At 46.1% G+C, this 18,753-nt stretch overlaps 1 pseudogene; it reads right to left on the bottom strand.

The window, feature by feature from the left end:
• Positions 1-17,066, bottom strand: part of LOC132382864 (coronin-1A-like) — a 55,424-nt pseudogene extending 38,358 nt beyond the window's left edge.
• Positions 17,067-18,753: the final 1,687 nt, after the last annotated feature.

The raw sequence follows: 18,753 nt of genomic DNA, 5'->3' as shown, positions 1-18,753 counted from the left end.
GACTGAGGGTAGGAATAGGAGGGTTTGGCAGGTGAATGAATGGCAGAGGAACTCGTGCAGGGGACACCGTTTCAAATGTACACAAGGGGGACCAATGCCCTTGCTGGAAGGCTTGCTAAAGCTTTTGGAGAGGGTGTAAACTAATTTGGCAGGAGGACGGGGACTGGAATGATAGGGCTGAGTATGGGGTAGTTGGTATACAAGGAGATGCAGTGTGTAGTGAGACTGTGAGGAAGAACAAGCAGAAGTCAGTAGGATGAGTTGCAGTGTAATAGGGAAAAGTTCAAAAGGATGATGAATACAGGACAGAGGGTGTTATATTTGAATGCACACCGTAAATGGAATAAGGTAGGTGAACTTGTAGCACAGTAAGACAATGACGGATATGCTATAGGCATCACTGAGTCATGGTTGAAAGACAATTATAGTTTGGAGATTAACATCCAAAGATCTCAGGTGGTGACGAGAGGGCGTACAGGAGTGAGATATCCCAACTACTGGAATGGTGCCACAACAGCAACCTGGCACTTAATGTCAGTAAGACAAAAGAACTGATTGTGGACTTAAGGAAGGGTAAGTCGAAGGAACACACACCAATCCTCATAGAGGGATCAGAAGTGGAGAGAGTGAGCAGCTTCAAGTTCCTGGGTGTCAAGATCTCTGAGAATCTAACCTGGTCCCAACACATTGATGTAGTTATAAAGAAGGCAAGACAGCATCTATACTTTATTAGGAGTTTGAAGCGATTTAGCATGTCAACAAATACACTCAAAAACTTCTATAGATGTGCCGTGGAGAGCATTCTGACAGGCTGCATCACTGTCTGGTATGGAGGGGCTACTGCACAGGACCGAAAGAAGCTGCAGAAGGTTGTAAATCTAGTCAGCTCCATCTTGGATACTAGCCTATAAAGTACCCAGGACATCTTTAGGGAGCGGTGTCTTGGAAAGGCAGCATCCATTATTAAAGACCTCCAACACCCAGGGCATGCCCTTTTCTCCCTGTTGCCGTCAGGTAGGAGGTACAGAAGCCTGAAGGCGCACACTCAGCAATTCAGGAACAGCTTCTTCCCCTCTGACATCAGATTCCTAAATGGACTTTGAAGCTTTGGACACTACCTCACTTTTTTTAATACACAGTCTTTCTGTTTTGCACATTCTTAAATTATCTATTCAATATACATAATTGATTTACTTGTTTAATTATTATTATGTTTTATTTCATTTATTTTTGTTTTCTCTCTCTCTGCTAGATCATGTATTGCATTGAATTGCTGCTGCTAAGTTAACAAATTTCACGTCGCATGCCGGTGATAATAAACCTGATTTTGACTCTGAGGATACACATTGTACTGAAACGACAGGCAGGAAGGCAGAGGGGGAGGGGTGGCTCTGTTTGTAAAAGATGAAATCAAATCCTTAGAAAGAGGAGACGTAGGATTAGAAGATGTAGAATCCTTGTGGGTATAGTTCATAAATGGTGCATAGTTCCCTGAAGGTGGAATCTCATGTGGATAGGGTGGTGAAGAAAGCTTTTGGTATGCTGGCCTTTATAAATCAGAGCATTGAGTGTAGGAGTTGGGATGTAATGTTAAAATTAAAATGTTGTAAGGCCGAATTTGGAGTATTGTGTACAGTTCTGGTCACCAGATTATAAGAAAGATGTCAACAAAATAGAGAGAGTACAGAGGGGATTTACTAGAATGTTACCTGGGTTTCAGCACCTAAATTACAGGGAAAAGCTGAACAAGTTAGGTCTTTATTCTTTGGAGCATAGAAGGTTGAGGGGGGACTTGATAGAGGTATTTAAAATTATGAGGCAGATAGATAGAGTTGACGTGGATAGGCTTTTTCCATTGAGAGTAGGGGAGATTCAAACAAGAGGACATGATTTGAGAGTTAGGGGGCAAAAGTTTAAGGGTAACACAAGGGGGAATTTCTTTACTCAGAGAGTGGTAGCTGTGTGGAATGAGCTTCCAGTAGAAGTGGTAGAGGCAGGTTTGGTATTGTCATTTAAAGTAAAATTGGATAGGTATATGGACAGGAAAGGAATGGAGGGTTATGGGCTGAGTGCAAGCCAGTGGGACTAGGTGAGTGTAAGTGATCGGCACGGGCTAGAAGGGCCAAGATGGCCTGTTTCCATGCTGTAATTGTTATATAGTTATATATGGTAGAGTTAAGAAACTGCAAAGGTAAAAAGACCCTGATGGGATTTACATACAGAGCTCTGACAGGATGTGGGATATAAGTTACAGCAGGAGGTAGAAAGACTTGTAATAAGAGCAATGTTACAATAGTCATGGAGAATTTCAATATGCTGGTAGATCAGGGAAAAAATGCTGGAAACATAGAGAGGGAATTTGTAGAATGCCTACAAGATGGTATTTCAGAGTGGCATGTAGCCCACTAGGGGATCAGCTATTCTTTTGGCCGTTTGTGGATGATACAAAGATAGGTGGAAGGGCAGGTAGTGTTGGGGAAGGAGAGTGTCTGTAGAGGGACTTGGTCACATTGGGAGAATGGGCAAAGAAGTGGCAGGTGGATGTTTAGGGGGGAGTATGGTCATACACTTCGGTAGAAGGAAAAAGGTATAGACTATTTTCTAAATGGGGATAAAATTCAAAAATCAAATGTGCAAGGTGATTTGGGAGTTCTTGTGCAGGATTCCCTAAAGGTTAACTTGCTGGTTGGGTTGGTGGTGAGGAAGGAAAATGCAATGTTTAGCATTCATTTCGAGAGGAATATAATGTTGTAATGTTGTAATACAAGGATGTAATGCTGAGGCTTTATAAGGCGCTGGTAAAACCACATTTGTCGTATTGTGAACAGTTTTGGGCTCCTTATTTAAGAAAAGAAGTGCTGGCATTGGAGAGGGTCCAGAGGAGGTTCACGAGAGTGATCCCAGGAATGAAAGAGTTAACACATTAGAAGAGTTTGAAAGCCACAGCAGTCAGACCTTTGGCACTGAGTCTGGCTCTGTGGCTTAGAAGGGAAGGGGGAAGAAGAGGTGAGATGTAGTGACATTCGTTGGCCAGGGGAACAGCTCTGTGGATGAGAACGAGATTCTCCGACTCACAGATGCCAGGGCTAGGGACATCTCAGACAGAGTCCACGGCATTCTTAACTGGGAGGGTGAGTAGCTGCAGGTTGTGGTCCCTGTCCGTATCAATGACATGGGTAGTAAAGGTGAGAAGGTCCTGCAAAATGAGTTCAAGGAGTTACATGTTCAATTAAAGGGCAGGACATCCATTGTTTCAGACAAGCCATAGCGGGAGGGGTTGAAGGGAGTGGTGCCGTTACCTATCAGGGTAACTGTAATGGCAGTGCTGAGTCAGGGTAGACTGGAGAGTTTGCCCACTGAGGCTTTCTCCAGAGGAATAAGAAAGGGGTGATCAATTTAATGGGATTATGTTATAGTCCAACCAACAGTCCACAGTAATTAGGGGAGCAAATTTGTAGAGAGATTGCAAACTGCTGCAAGAAACCTAAGTGTGTGATAGTAAGTGATTTTAATTTTCTGCATATTGACTGGGGCTCCATGCTGTAAGAGGGCTGGATGGGAAAGGGTTTGTCAAATTAAGTTCCCAAATTAATACACAGAGGTGCCAATTACTATTAGGGAATGAGGCTGGTCAGGTGACAGAAGTCTGTGTAGGGGAACAATTTGCATCCAGTGATCATAATGCCATTAGTTTCAGTGTAATTATGGAAAAGGACAGGTGCCTTGTCCTCGGGTTGAGATTCTAAGTTAGAGAAAGGCCAATTTTGGTGGAATCAGAAAGGATCCAGCATGTTGGATTGGAAGAGCAAACACAAGGAAATTTGCAGACGCTGGAAATTCAAGCAACACACACAAAATGCTGGTGGAACACAGCAGGCCAGGCAGCAACTATAAGGAGAAGCACTGTCGACGTTTCAGGCCGAGACCCTTTATCCTGACCCTGTACAGATCACAGAGGAGGAGTTGCTCGCCGTCTTGAGGCAAATCAGGGTGATAAATCCCCAGGGCCTTACAACATGTTCCCTCAGAACCTGAGAGAGGCAAGTGCAGAAACTGTGGGGGATTTAGCAGAGATATTGAAAACATCCTTAGCAATGGGTAGGGTGTCGGAGGATTGGAGGAAAGCTGTTTAAGAAAGGCTCCAAGAATAACCCAGGAGATTATAGGCTAGTAAGACTGACATCAGTAGTGGGTAAATAATTGGAAGCTATCAGATAAGTATCTCAGTATTTGATAGAATGGTACGGTTAAGGATAGTCAGCGTGGCTTTGTGAGTGGTTAGATCATGGTTAACCAATCTTACAGAGTTTTTCGGGGAAGTTACCAGGAAAGCTGGTGAAGCAAGGCAGTGGACATTATCTAGACTTTAACAAGGGGCTTGACGAGGTTCAACATGGTAGGGTCATCAAGAAGGTTCAAGAATTGAAGTGGCTCGGCATTAGACACTGGCTTTGTGGGAGAAGCCAGAGAGTGGATGGTTGCCACTCTGACTGGAGTGCTGCAGGGGTCGGTGCTGGGTGGGTCCATTGTTGTTTGTCATCTATCTCAATGAGCTGGATGATAATGTAGCAAACTGGATCAGCAAGTTTTCAGATGATACCAAGACTGGGGGTGTAGTGGACAATGAGGAAGACTATCAATTCTTGCAGCACTATCTAGACCAGCTGGAAATATGGGCTGAAAAAATGTCAGATGGAATTAAATGCAGACAAGTGTGAGGTGTTACACTTTGGGATGACAAACCAGGGTAGGTCTTACACAGTGAACAGTAGGGCACTGAGAAGTGTGGTAGAACAGACGGATCTGGGAATACAGCTGCATAATCCTCAAAAGTGGTGTCACAATAGATAGGGTCATAACTGAGCTTTTGGCACATTGGCCTTCATAAATCAGAGCATTGAGTACAGGAGATGGGATGTTTTGTTGAAGTTGTATGTGGGAAGTTGTATTGTGTGCAGTTCTGGTCAGTTCTGATAGGAAAGATATCAAGAAAATGGGAAGAGTGCAGAGAAAATTTATAAGGATGTTGCAGAGTCTTGAGGACCTGAGTTATAGGGAAAGGTTAAATAGGGTAGGACTTCATTCCCTGGAGCACAGGAGAATGAGGGGAGATTTAATAGAGGTATACAAAATTGAGAAGTATAGATAGGGTAGATGCAGGCGGACATTTTGCACTGAGACTAGAACTAGAGGTCATGGGTTAAAGGAGAAAGGTGAAATTTTTAATGGGAACTTATAAGCAATGAGGGAGATTGAAACATCGAGGTGAGTGTGGAGGATGAACCCCTGTTGCCTGTCTTTTGATCGCTCTGTACCAGAAGGGAACAGCCTGCCACTATGCATGAAGAATGTTGCCCAGGTTTTCTGTATTTTGCATGTGGACTTGAACTATAAACTTGTTTAATTTTGTGTTTTTCGCGTGATCTTTCTGTCAATATGCCTGTTCCATTTTGTTCATTTTTTGTGTGGGGAGGTGGGATTTGGAGGTTGATGACTGTGCTGTCTTTCTTTTCTCTTCTTTCTTGGGTTCATGGCTATCTGGAGAAGAAGAATTTCAGAGTTGTATACTTTGATAATAAATGAACCCCTTCGCACAAAGGGTGGTGAGTGTGTGGAATGAGCTGCCAGTGCAAGTTTCAGATTTGGGTTCAAGTTCAGCACAAGAGGAATTTGGATAGGTACATAGATGTGAGGGGTAAGGAGGGATCAGGTCTGTGTGTAGATTGATGAGACTAGACAGATTAATAGTTTGGCAAGGACTATAAAACCATATATCATGAGACACATGCACAGAGTTACACTATTTGGCCCATTGAGTCAGCTCCATCATTCGATCATGTCCGATCCATTTCCCTTTCAACCCCATTCTTCTGCCTTCTCTTTGTAACCTTTCATGCCCTGACTTATCATGAACCTATCAACCTCCGTGTTAAATATACCCGATGATTCCCTGCGGCAATGATTTCCACAGATTCACCACTCTCTGGCTGAAGAAATTCCTCCTCATCTCCATTCTAACAGATGTAGCTCTATTCTGAGGTTGTGCCCTCCAGCCCTAGACTCCGTCACTATAGGAAACATCCTTTCTATCTGTGTCCTCAGGTCCTAGACGCAGTCTCTACAGGAAACATCCTCTCCACATCCACTCGATCTAGATTTTTCAACATTCAATAGGCTTCAATGAGGTCACCTCTCATTCTTCTGAATTCCAGTGAGTACAGGCCCAGAGCCATCAAATGCTCCTCACATGACAAGCCACTCATCCCCAGAGTTATGTTTGTGAACCCCCTTTGAACCCTCTCCAATGTCAACACATCCTTTCTTAGATAAGGGACTGATAACTGATCACAAAACTCCAACTGAGGCCTCACCGGTGCTTCATGAAGCCTCAGCATTACATCCTTGCTTTTATACTCTAGTCCTCTTGAAATGAAAGTCAATGTTACATTTGCCTTCCTCACCACCAACTCAACCTACAAGTTAGCCTTTAGGGAATCCTACACAAGGACTCCCAAGTCCCTCTCCACCTTCGATTTTTGAATTTTCTCTCCATTTAGAAAATAGTCTATGGTTTATTCCTTCTGCCTAAGCACATGGCCATATATCTCCTGACGCTATATTCCCTTTGCCACTTTTTTGCCCATTCTCCTAATCTATCTAAGTCCTTCTGCGGCCTCCCTGCTCCCTCAGCACTACCTGCCTGTCCACCTATCTTTCCACGTATCATCCGCAAACTCGGTCACAAAACCATCAATTACATCATCCAAATCATTAAAATACAATGAATAAACTCTTCTTCCAGCCAGGTATAGGTATTGATTTTAACCTGCTGGAAGCTCAAGAAGTATTTATTTATCATATTCCCCAGGAAAGCACTACATCCTTAAAATGAAGCAGTCCTAATACTGACCCCTGTGGACACCAACAGCCAATCAGAAAAGGCTCCCTTTATTCCCACTCTTTGCTTCCTACCAATCAGCTACTACTTTATCCATGCCAATACCTCCTGTTTAGTGGCCTCATGTGTGGCACCTTGTCAAAGGCCTTCTGAAAATCTGTACATAACATCCTTTCTCTATCCTACTTGTTATTTCCTGAAAAGATTCCAAAAGACTTGCTGGGCAAGATTTTCCCTTAAGGAAGCCATGCTGATTTTGGCCTATTTTGTCATGTGCGTCCAAGTACCCTGAGACCTCATCCTTAACAATTGATTCCAACTTCTTCCCAACCTCTGAGGTCAAGTTAACTGGCCTATAATTTCCTTTCTTCTGCCTCCCTCCCATCTTGAAGAGTGGAATGACATTTGCAATATTTCAGTAATGTGGAACCATTCCAGATTCTTGAAAGATCATTACTGATGTCTCCACAATCTCTTTAGCCACCTCTTTCAGAACCCTGGGGTGTAGACCATCTGGTCCAGGTGACTTAACTACAGATCTACAGATCTTTCAGCTTCCAACACACCTTCTCCCTCGTAATAGTAACTGCACTCACTTCTGAATCATGATACTCTCGAACTTGTGGCATATTGCTAGTGTCTTCACAGTAAAGAATGATGAAAATTACTTATTCAGTTTGTCTGCAATTTCTTTTTCCCACATTACTAGCTCTCCTGTGTTATTTTCCAATAGACCAATATCCACTCTCACCTCCCTAATACTTCTTTTATATCTTTTAATCCTCTTTTATATTATTGGCTAGCCTATCTTTATATTTCATCTTTTCTCTCCTTATTACTTTTTTAGTTGCCTTCTATTGGGTTTTAAAAGCTTCTCAATCCTCTAACTTCCCAATAATTTTTGCTCTATTATATACCGTTTCTTTTGTTTTTATGCTGTCTTTGACTCCTCTTGTCAGCCACAGTTGTATCAACCTCTGTTTAGAATACTTCTTCTTTGGGATGTATTTGTCCTGTGCCTTCTGAATTACTCCCAAAAACTGTAGCTGTTGCTACTCTGCCATCATCCAAGCTAATGTCCCCTTCCAATCAACTTTGGCCAGCTCCTCTCTCGCACCTCTGTCATTTCCCTTACTCTATTGTAAAACTGATATATATGACTTTATCTTCTCCCTCTCAAACTGTAGAGTGAATTACATCATATTAGAATCACTGTCTCCTAACGGTTCCTTTACTTTAAGCTCGCGAATCAAACCCAGATCATTACGTAACACCCAGCCCAGAACAGCTGATCCTCTAGAGGGCTCGACTATGAGCTGCTCTAAGAAATCATCTCGTAAGCATTCTACAAATTCTCTCTCTTGGGAATTAAAATCAGCACCAACCCGATTTTTCCAATCTACCTGCATACTGAAATCCCTCCTCCATGACCAGTGTAAAATAGTTATTTTTACGTGCATTTTCTATCTCCCACTGTAACTTGTAGCCCACAGCTGTCGACTGTTTGGAGGCTCTCATCAGGGTCTTTTTACCCTTGCCCTACCCACAATGATTCTACATCTTCCAATCCCATGTCACCTCCTGTTAAGGATTCGATTTCCTGTTTTACCAGCAGAGTGACGCCACCCACTCTGCCCATCTGCCTGTCCTTTTGGCCCAATGTGCATCTGTGGATGCTAAGCTCTCAACTATAATCTTTCAGCCATGGCTCTTCCCAATCTCTTACTGTGCGACAAGAGCATCTACATCATTCGATATACTATGTACATTCAAATATAACACCTTCAGTCCTATATTCATTGCCCTTTTCCATTTTGCTCCCATGTTACACATCAACTCATCCCACTGACTGCAGTTCTGTACCATCATCTGCCTGTCCTTCCTGACAATCACTACACGCCTCTGCTTGTAAACCCACTACCCTGTAGAAGTAGTAGAGGCCAGTTCAGTTGTGTCATTTAAGGTAAAATTGGATAGGTATATGGACAGGAAAGGAGTGGAGGGTTATGGGCTGAGTGCGGGTAGGTGGGACTAGGTGAGATTAAGGGTTCGGCACGGACTAGGAGGGCCAAGATGGCCTGTTTCCGTGCTGTGATTGTTATATGGTTATATGGTTACCCATCCTCAGTCCTATCACTGTTTCCCATCCCCCTGCAAAATGTTTTAAATGCCACACCATGATTGCTGGCTGGTGGTGCAGTGGAGTGAAGACTCTCGAGTTCGAATCCATCCGGCCCCCTTGCACACTTTCCATCCCTGCTGGGCTGAGCGTCAAACTAGCAACTTGGCCTTATAAAAATAAGAAAGCCTGCTAAAAAAATGCCAACATGTTCCTGTGCTGTACTGCTCTTTGACTCCATGACTCTAATGAATGCGTCCTTCTGCAACTGGATCCTCAACTGCCTGACCAACAGCCCACAATCAGTAAGGATAGGTAGCAACACCTCCACCATGATCATTCTAAAGACTGGTGCTCTGCAATGTTGTGTCCTCAGCCCTCACTCTACTCCCTGTACATACATGACTGTGAGGCTAGATTCTGCTTCAAATCTATCTCCATATTTGCAGATGATACCACCGTAACAGGCTGAATCTCAAATAATGATGAGTCAGAGAACAGGAAGGAAATAGGGAGTTTGCTGACATGTTGTCATGACAACCTTTTCCCCCAGAGTCAGCAAGACAAAAGAGTTGCTCATTGAGTTTAGGAAGGGGGTTGGTCCACGTACTCCATCATCAGTGGTGTTTAGGATCAAGTTCTTTGGAGTGAACGTCCTGGTCCAACCACACATGGCACGGCAAAGAAAGCTCACCAACGCCTCTACTTCCTCAAGAAATCCAGCATGTTTCCATCAACCCTTGCCAATTGTTTTGATAAACCACAGAAAGTAGCTAAATAATCAAAGACCCCATCCACCCTGGACATTCTCCCTTCTTGCCTCTTCCATTGGGCAGAATAAACAAAGCTCTGTCTCAAGGACAGCTTCTACCCCGATGTTATCAGACTCTTGGACAGACTCTTGTACGCTCAGTTAGACTCACGATCTACCTCATGGTGGCCCTTGCACCTTATTGTCTGCCTGCGCTGCCCTTTCTCTGTAATTTTATTCTGCATTCGGTTGTTGTTTTCCCTTCTTCTCCCTCAGTGCAGTGTAACGGTCTGATCTGTTTGAACAGTGTGCAAGACAAGCTTTTCACTGTAAATCAGTGCCTGTAACAATAATAAACCAATTGCAACACTATCTAATTTAGTCTCTGACTACTGCCATGACATCGCCCTCAGCCAAACGTACAACCATCCTCCTCTTTCCTGCGTCTCTATCCCACCAAAACCACCATAGCCCGCATTGAGCTGCCAGTCCAGTCTCTCCCTCGGCCACGGTTCCAGAAAGCCTAAAATATCTCAGTCCCGGGCAGCTATCCTCACCCAGAAGATACAAAAGCCTGAAAGCACAAACCACCAGGCTCAAGGACAGCTTCTGTCCATTGCATCAACTATTGAATGGTCCTCTAGTATAAGATGACGTCACACCTATCTCGATATTACACTTTATTCTTCTATTGTTTTAACTTGTAGTACCTCAATGCTCAGTGTAACAATCTGATCTATATGAACAGTCAACATGTTTTTCGCTGTATCTTCGTGCATGTGACCATTTAAACCAATTCCAATACTAATGCATATTGTGTATCTGATGCTGTGTGCCTGCATCTATTTCTCATTGCGCCTGTGCATCTGAGAGTTAGCCCAACTTTGACGGATATCAATGGACCCAATGCAACTGCCACTGGGTGTGGCGTCAGGAAAAGGATTTATCCCACACGGGGATGGATCGAACCCAGCTCACGACAGTATGTGACAGGTACCGACCACAGAGCTGGTCAACAGCTGGCCCAATTGGGAACTTGTCTTTGACCAATTTATCAGATGCCAAGGCGATGAATGAAAGGATTGGGGCATCACCTTCACGGCTGTGCAGAACCCCACTTAGTAGATGCAGCAAATTTCAAAATTCGAAGTTCATATTTGTTCTTCATGTATATATACAAGATTCATCTTCTTGCAGACACCCCAAAACAAAGAAACACAATTGAATCCACGAATAACCACACACAACAAAGACGTGCAACGTGCAAAAGAGGACAAGTTGTGCAAACCACACAACAGGCAATGCTGGGAACGTGAGGTGCAGTACAATGCAAAATATAATAATAAACATTGTGAATTACACTACACACACACATATATTTAACATACGTTTTACATACATGTTAAATAAGTAGTGCAAAGCAGGTGTGAGGCAGTGTTCAATGTTCAATGCCCATTCAGAAATCTGACAGCAGAGGGAAAGAAGCCGTTCCTGAATTGTTGAGTGTGTGTCTTCAGGCTCCTGTACCTCCTCCCTGATGGTAGCAATGAGAACAAGGCATGACTTGGTGATGGGGGTCCTTAATGATGGATGCTGCCTTTTTAGGCAAGATACAGTATAAAGCTTGTCTTGCATACTGTTTAAACAAGAGAATATCTGCAGATGCTGGAAATCCAAGCAACACACACAAGATGCCAGAGGAACTCATCAGGCCAGGCAGCATTTATCATAGACACCCTGTTGCATAGCATTCACACAGATCCGTTCATTGCACAGTGCATTGAGCCAGAATGAGGTAAAACAATGATAAAACAGAATAAAGGAGTTAGTACCAGTAAATGATAAAATACAGAATCATAACGAGAGAGATAGTGAAGATGAATCTATCATTACAGCTCTGAAACTCACACTTGAAATATTGTGTTCAGTTCTGGCCACCTCATTATGGGAAACATGTGGAAGTTTTAGCGAGGATTCACCAGGATGCTGCCTGGACTAGAGAGGGTGCAGAGGAGATTCACCAGGATGCTGCCTGGATTAGAGAGGGTGCAGAGGAGATTCACCAGGATGCTGCCTGGATTAGAAAGGGTGCAGAGGAGATTCACCAGGATGCTGCCTGGATTAGAAAGGGTGCAGAGGAGATTCACCAGGATGCTGCCTGGATTAGAGAGGTTGCAGAGGAGATTTACCAGGATGCTGCCTGGATTATAGAGGGTGCAGAGGAGATTCACCAGGATGCTGCCTGTATTAGAGAGGGTGCAGAGGAGATTCACCAGGATGCTGTCTGGATTAGAGAGGGTGTAGAGGAGATTCACCAGGATGTTGCCTGGATTAGAAAGGGTGCAGAGGAGATTCATCAGGATGCTGCCTGGACTAGAGAGGGTGCAGAGGAGATTCACCAGAATGCTGCCTGGATTAGAGAGGGTGCAGAGGGGATTCACCAGGATGCTGTCTGGACTAGAGAGGGTGCAGAGGAGATTCACCAGGACGCTGCCTGGATTAGAGAGGGTGCAGAGGAGATTCACCAGAATGCTGCCTGGATTAGAAAGGGTGCAGAGGAGATTCACCAGGATGCTGCCTGGACTAGAGAGGGTGCAGAGGAGATTCACCAGGATGCTGCCTGGATTAGAGAGGGTGCAGAGGAGATTCACCAGGATGCTGCCTGGATTAGAAAGGGTGCAGAGGAGATTCACCAGGATGCTGCCTGGATTAGAAAGGGTGCAGAGGAGATTCACCAGGATGCTGCCTGGATTAGAGAGGTTGCAGAGGAGATTTACCAGGATGCTGCCTGGATTATAGAGGGTGCAGAGGAGATTCACCAGGATGCTGCCTGTATTAGAGAGGGTGCAGAGGAGATTCACCAGGATGCTGTCTGGATTAGAGAGGGTGTAGAGGAGATTCACCAGGATGTTGCCTGGATTAGAAAGGGTGCAGAGGAGATTCATCAGGATGCTGCCTGGACTAGAGAGGGTGCAGAGGAGATTCACCAGAATGCTGCCTGGATTAGAGAGGGTGCAGAGGGGATTCACCAGGATGCTGTCTGGACTAGAGAGGGTGCAGAGGAGATTCACCAGGACGCTGCCTGGATTAGAGAGGGTGCAGAGGAGATTCACCAGAATGCTGCCTGGATTAGAAAGGGTGCAGAGGAGATTCACCAGGATGCTGCCTGGACTAGAGAGGGTGCAGAGGAGATTCACCAGGATGCTGCCTGGATTAGAGAGGGTGCAGAGGAGATTCACCAGGATGCTGCCTGGATTAGAAAGGGTGCAGAGGAGATTCACCAGGATGCTGCCTGGATTAGAAAGGGTGCAGAGGAGATTCACCAGGATGCTGCCTGGATTAGAGAGGTTGCAGAGGAGATTTACCAGGATGCTGCCTGGATTATAGAGGGTGCAGAGGAGATTCACCAGGATGCTGCCTGTATTAGAGAGGGTGCAGAGGAGATTCACCAGGATGCTGTCTGGATTAGAGAGGGTGTAGAGGAGATTCACCAGGATGTTGCCTGGATTAGAAAGGGTGCAGAGGAGATTCATCAGGATGCTGCCTGGACTAGAGAGGGTGCAGAGGAGATTCACCAGAATGCTGCCTGGATTAGAGAGGGTGCAGAGGGGATTCACCAGGATGCTGTCTGGACTAGAGAGGGTGCAGAGGAGATTCACCAGGACGCTGCCTGGATTAGAGAGGGTGCAGAGGAGATTCACCAGAATGCTGCCTGGATTAGAAAGGGTGCAGAGGAGATTCACCAGGATGCTGCCTGGACTAGAGAGGGTGCAGAGGAGATTCACCAGGATGTTGCCTGAACTAGCAAACATGTCTAATGATGAAAGGTTGTGCAAGCTAAAGCTTTTCTGTTTGGAGCTAAGGAGGATGAAGGGCAAATGGATAGAGATGTGCAAGATAAGATGAGTGGATAGCTAACACTTTTTCCTCCAGGGTGGCAATGGTGAAAACCAGAGGGCATCTGCTTAAGGTGAGTGGAGAGGAGTTTAGGGGAGATAAGGTCAGAGGTAAGATTCTTTTACAGTGAGTTGTAAGTGATGGAATGTACTGCCAGGGGTAGTGGTACAGGCAGATATATTAGCCACATTTAAATATCTTAGATAGGCACTTGGATGAGAGATAAATGAAAGGCTATGTGGGAGAGAAGCATATGATTATTCGTGGAGTAGGTTAAAAGCTTAGCACAACATTGTGGGCCGAAGGGCCTGTGTGGTGCTGCTGTGCCCAGTTTCTGTATCTTTCTGACTTTTAGGTATTGCACAGGACTGTCAGCACAAAACAATAATGTTCTCCATTTGAGCCAGTGATTCCGTGTGAGTGCAGAGACTGGAGAGAGCTGTGATCTCTCCAGCAACAGGGGCAGAGAGCGGCTGTAGTGTGCATCGACACACCACAGTGACTCACCCAGAGTACTCCGGTCACAGCTCCCTGTCCTGATGGATGAGGGGTTGCCAATGCAGGCTACCCACCCCCCAGCCCCACAATCTTCCCAAATGCAGCTATTTCCCACAGACTGACACCTCACACTTCTGAGCAGAAGACAACAGCTCAGTCTGCACTTTCATTTCCTGTCTCCTGTACTGCTGTCCCTAATCTCGGTCTCTCTCACTGTCTCCCTGATACCACCCCACCCCTCTTCCCACTGTCCCGATCACTGCTCCATTCTGTCCCGCAGTCCCCCTCTCCTTCCCACTCCCCAACCCTCGCTAATCTTCACACTCCTTCTTTCTCTCTGTATCAGTCTCTCTCTCTCTCTCTCTCTCTCTCTCTCTCTCTCTCTCTCTCTCTATATATATATATATATCTATCAGGCTCTCTCAACAGGTGGGGTGGGGTCCCATTGTGAGTGTGCGAAGTGGGAGTGAATGGGAAAGTGAGGGGATCCATTCGGACTGTGAGGGATGGAAGTGAATTGGAAAGTGTGGGAGCCCATTCGGAATGAGAATAACCGGAGTGAATGGGAAGGGACGGGGTCACAGTGGGAGTGAATGGGAAGGGACGGGGTCACAGTGGGAGTGAATGGGAAGGGACGGGGTCACAGTGGGAGTGAATGGGAAGGGACGGGGTCACAGTGGGAGTGAATGGGAAGGGGTGGGGTCACAGTGGGAGTGAATGGGAAGGGACGGGGTCACAGTGGGAGTGAATGGGAAGGGGTGGGGTCACAGTGGGAGTGAATGGGAAGGGACGGGGTCACAGTGGGAGTGAATGGGAAGGGGTGGGGTCACAGTGGGAGTGAATGGGAAGGGACGGGGTCACAGTGGGAGTGAATGGGAAGGGACGGGGTCACAGTGGGAGTGAATGGGAAGGGGTGGGGTCACAGTGGGAGTGAATGGGAAGGGACGGGGTCACAGTGGGAGTGAATGGGAAGGGATGGGGTCACATTTTGAATGAGTTTTCAACCTTATCTATGTGGTGAAGGAGCAGAGCAGGGTGATGCAGGCTGTATGGGAGCAGAGAGTTGCGTGGGGGGGGGGGGGGATGTTGTCCGGGAGGGAGCAAGACCTTATCGACCTTGCTGTAAGTTGGTTGACTGCAAAGCTGAGGCCATTTTACCAGTGAGCTCCTGGCGAGGAAACGCCACGGGGCCAAGGAATGCAAAATAGTCCCCCTCTCCCTCAACGTCTCCCTCACAGAGTTCTTGCACAGCCTTCCCGAGCAGCTTCTGCCCTCTCCTCCGACGCAGCCCTCACTAGATCCCACCCAGGGTAAGAGGTGATTCCCCCCCACCGCCCGAGCTGCTACCTGACTCTGATACGACCTCTCGCACCCTAGGAGAGTGCAGATAGACCTCAGGCTGCCACCGCCCCTCCCACTCACAATCACATTGCCTTTTAAGGTCAATGGCGCGACCTCAGTGAAGGCTGTTGGTCGGTTGCAGATCGCTGCCCAACTTCCTCCTCCTCGACATTTGTGCCTCGTTGCTCCTTCCTCCTCCCCGCTGCCTCTCTGCCCACTTCCTCCTCCTCCACTACCCATCGCCTGTTTCCAGCTCCCCTCACTGCTGTTTTAATCTCCCCCTCTCTCCCTCCACTACCCATCGCCTGTTTCCAGCTCCCCTCACTGCTGTTTTAATCTCCCCCTCTCTCCCTCCACTACCCATCGCCTCCGTTTCCATCTCCCCTCGCTGCTGTTTTAATCTCCCCCTCTCTCCCTCCACGACACATTGCCTTGGTTTCCAGCTCCCCTCCATGGTATTTGAATCTCTCTCTCTACCCCCCCCCCCACCAACGAATCTCTGTTTCCGCTCTCTTTTTCACTCTTCTAACTGCCGCTACCTTAATCTCTAGTTCTACATCCCTCCTCCCTGAATCTCACTCTTTCCTTCCTCTCTGTTGTCCAGTTCTCTCAATCTCTCGCTCCCATCTCACTCCATCTCTCTGATTCGCTCTGTAAACTCTCTCTCCTCGCCTCACTCTCAGATAAAACTCTCTCCTCCTTTATCTCTCACTCTCAGTACTTTCTCTTCCTTCTCTCTCCAAAAAATCTTGCCTTCCATTCACTCAAATTTCTCCTCCCTTCTCTGAATCTCACATTCCCATCTCCATCCTATCCTCTCTCAGAGAAACTCCTGCCCCTCTCACTCAGAAATACCCCTTGGCCTTTTGAATTTTCCACCACCTCACTCTCCTCCCCACCCCAGCTGCCTCAGCGACTCTCCTTTCCCCACTCTTACTTAGAAATCTTTTTCCTCCCTCCCTCCATTCCTCAGTCACACCCTCCCTGCCTGGATCTCTAAACCCCTCTCCCCAAACCTGGAAATGAATGAGGGATGCTTACATCGATGGACCAGCAGCAAAGCAGGAATGGCCTCCATCTCCCTCCCCAAACTCACCGGAACTCACAATAACAGCAAAAACAAGTAGTTGTGATGGAAGTCTTTCAAAAGGAAAAAAACATCAATTCTTCACAGATAAACACGCAAATTATGAAAGGGGGCAGAGAGAGCAATAATGCAGAACAAATGCAGAAGTCACCAGGTCAGGCAGCGTCCCCAAAATGGGGGATATCTTGCATCAAGACGTTCCCCAGCATCCAGACACCTCAATAGTTATAAAATTTGAGGCAGCCCCAATTAACATTTCAAAACTTTGGTGAAAACTTTCTGGAGAAGGTGCATTGGCGGTGAACGATTCTGTCCCACCGCATCTGGAAAGGATTCTGCTCCTTTGTTACTCACACCATTTTCGGACAGACTCACCTGCTACTGAAGTTTTCTCGGTAAACCGCTTGCTGCTGCCAGAACGAGCAGACCCGACACTGCGCAGACCGCTCCGGGAACAGGGCACTTTAAGAGGATGCAGGCCCCTCCCTCCCAAGATCACGTGGTCCTTAAAGGCGCAGCGCGGTCTTTTAAAACTTCCTGGCACATGGGGGAAATTTGTCCTAATTAGGAATTGTTGGGGGATTGGAGTAACATGAAAGCGAAGAGAGTGAGAGAGAGAGAAAGAGGTTGTCAGAGACACCGTCACAGAAATACACGGTCACAGACACTGTCACAGACACCGTCACAGTGAGAGACAGACAGACACGGTCACAGACACCGTCACAGTAAGAGACAGGGAGACACGGTCACAGACACCGTCACAGTGAGAGACAGACAGACACTGTCACAGAGACAGACAGACAAACAGACACGGTCACAGACATTATCACAGTCACAAAAGTTTCTTTAGATACATAAAATGTAAAAGAGATACAAGAGCTGATAGTGGACCGCTGAAAAATGATGCTGGAGAGGGAGTAATAGGGGACAATGAAATGAATAAGTATTTTGTGTCGAACTTCACTGTGGAAGACACTAGCAATATGGTGGAAGTCTCAGGTGTCAGGGGTCATGAAGTGTATGAAGTTTTCATTAGGGGAGAAGTTTCTTGGGAAACTGAAAGGTCTGAAGGTAGATAAGTCACCTGGTTCACCCCAGGAGGCAGAGAGGCAGAAGGAAGGAAACTATAGGCCAGTTAGTCTGAGTTCAGCGGGTAGGGAAGACGTTGGAGTTGATTATTAAGGATGAGGTCTCAGGGTACTTGGAGGTGCATGATAACATAGGTTGTAGTCAGCATGATTTTCTCAAGGGAAAATCTTGCCTGACAAAACTGTTGGAATTCTTTGAAGAAATAACAAGCAGGATGGACAAAGGAGAGTCAGTTGATGTTGTGTACTTGGATTTTCAGAAGACACGATCAACAGTGTGTCGGTGTAAAGGGACGATCAACAGTGTGTTACTCATAGATCCATAGTGAAGAACAGCACAGAAACCAGCTCTTCAGCCTATCTATTCCATGCCAAGGTACTTAAGCTGCCTACTCCCATCAACCTGCACTGGGACCAAAGCCCCCCATACCATCCATGTACCTATCCAAACTTCTCTTACCCCACTGCTCTACTCTCTCTATACCCATGACTATGTGGCTAGGCTTAGCTGAAATACCATCTGTATACCATTGTTGGTAGAATCTCAGGTGGTGATGAGAGGGCGTACAGGAGTGAGATATGCCAACTAGTGGAATAGTGCCGCAGTAACAACCTGGCATCATTAAGATGAAAGAGTTGATTGTGGACTGCCGGAAGGTAAGACGAAGGAACACATACCAATCCTCCTGGGTGTCAAGATCTGAGGATCTAACCTGGTCCCAACGTATTGCTGTAGTTATAAAGGCAAGATAGTGGCTATATTTTATCAGGAGCTTGAAGAGATTTGGCATGTCTACAAATACACTCAAAAACTTCTATAGTTGTACCGTGGAGAGCATTCTGACAGGCTGCATCACTGTCTGGTATGGAAGGGCCACTGCAAAGGACTGAAAGAAGCTCCAGAAGGTCGTAAATTTAGATGGCTCCATCTTGGGTACTAGCCTACAAAGTACCCAGGACATCTTTAGGCAGTGGTGTCTCAGAAAGGCAGTGTCCATTATTAAGGACCTCCAGCACCCAGGGAATGCCCTTTTCTCACTGTTACCATCAGGTAGGAGATACAGAAGCCTGAAG

This window comes from Hypanus sabinus, chromosome 29 (genome assembly GCF_030144855.1).
Source record: "Hypanus sabinus isolate sHypSab1 chromosome 29, sHypSab1.hap1, whole genome shotgun sequence".
Taxonomy (NCBI): domain Eukaryota; kingdom Metazoa; phylum Chordata; class Chondrichthyes; order Myliobatiformes; family Dasyatidae; genus Hypanus; species Hypanus sabinus.
This window is presented reverse-complemented; position numbering and strand designations above follow the sequence as displayed.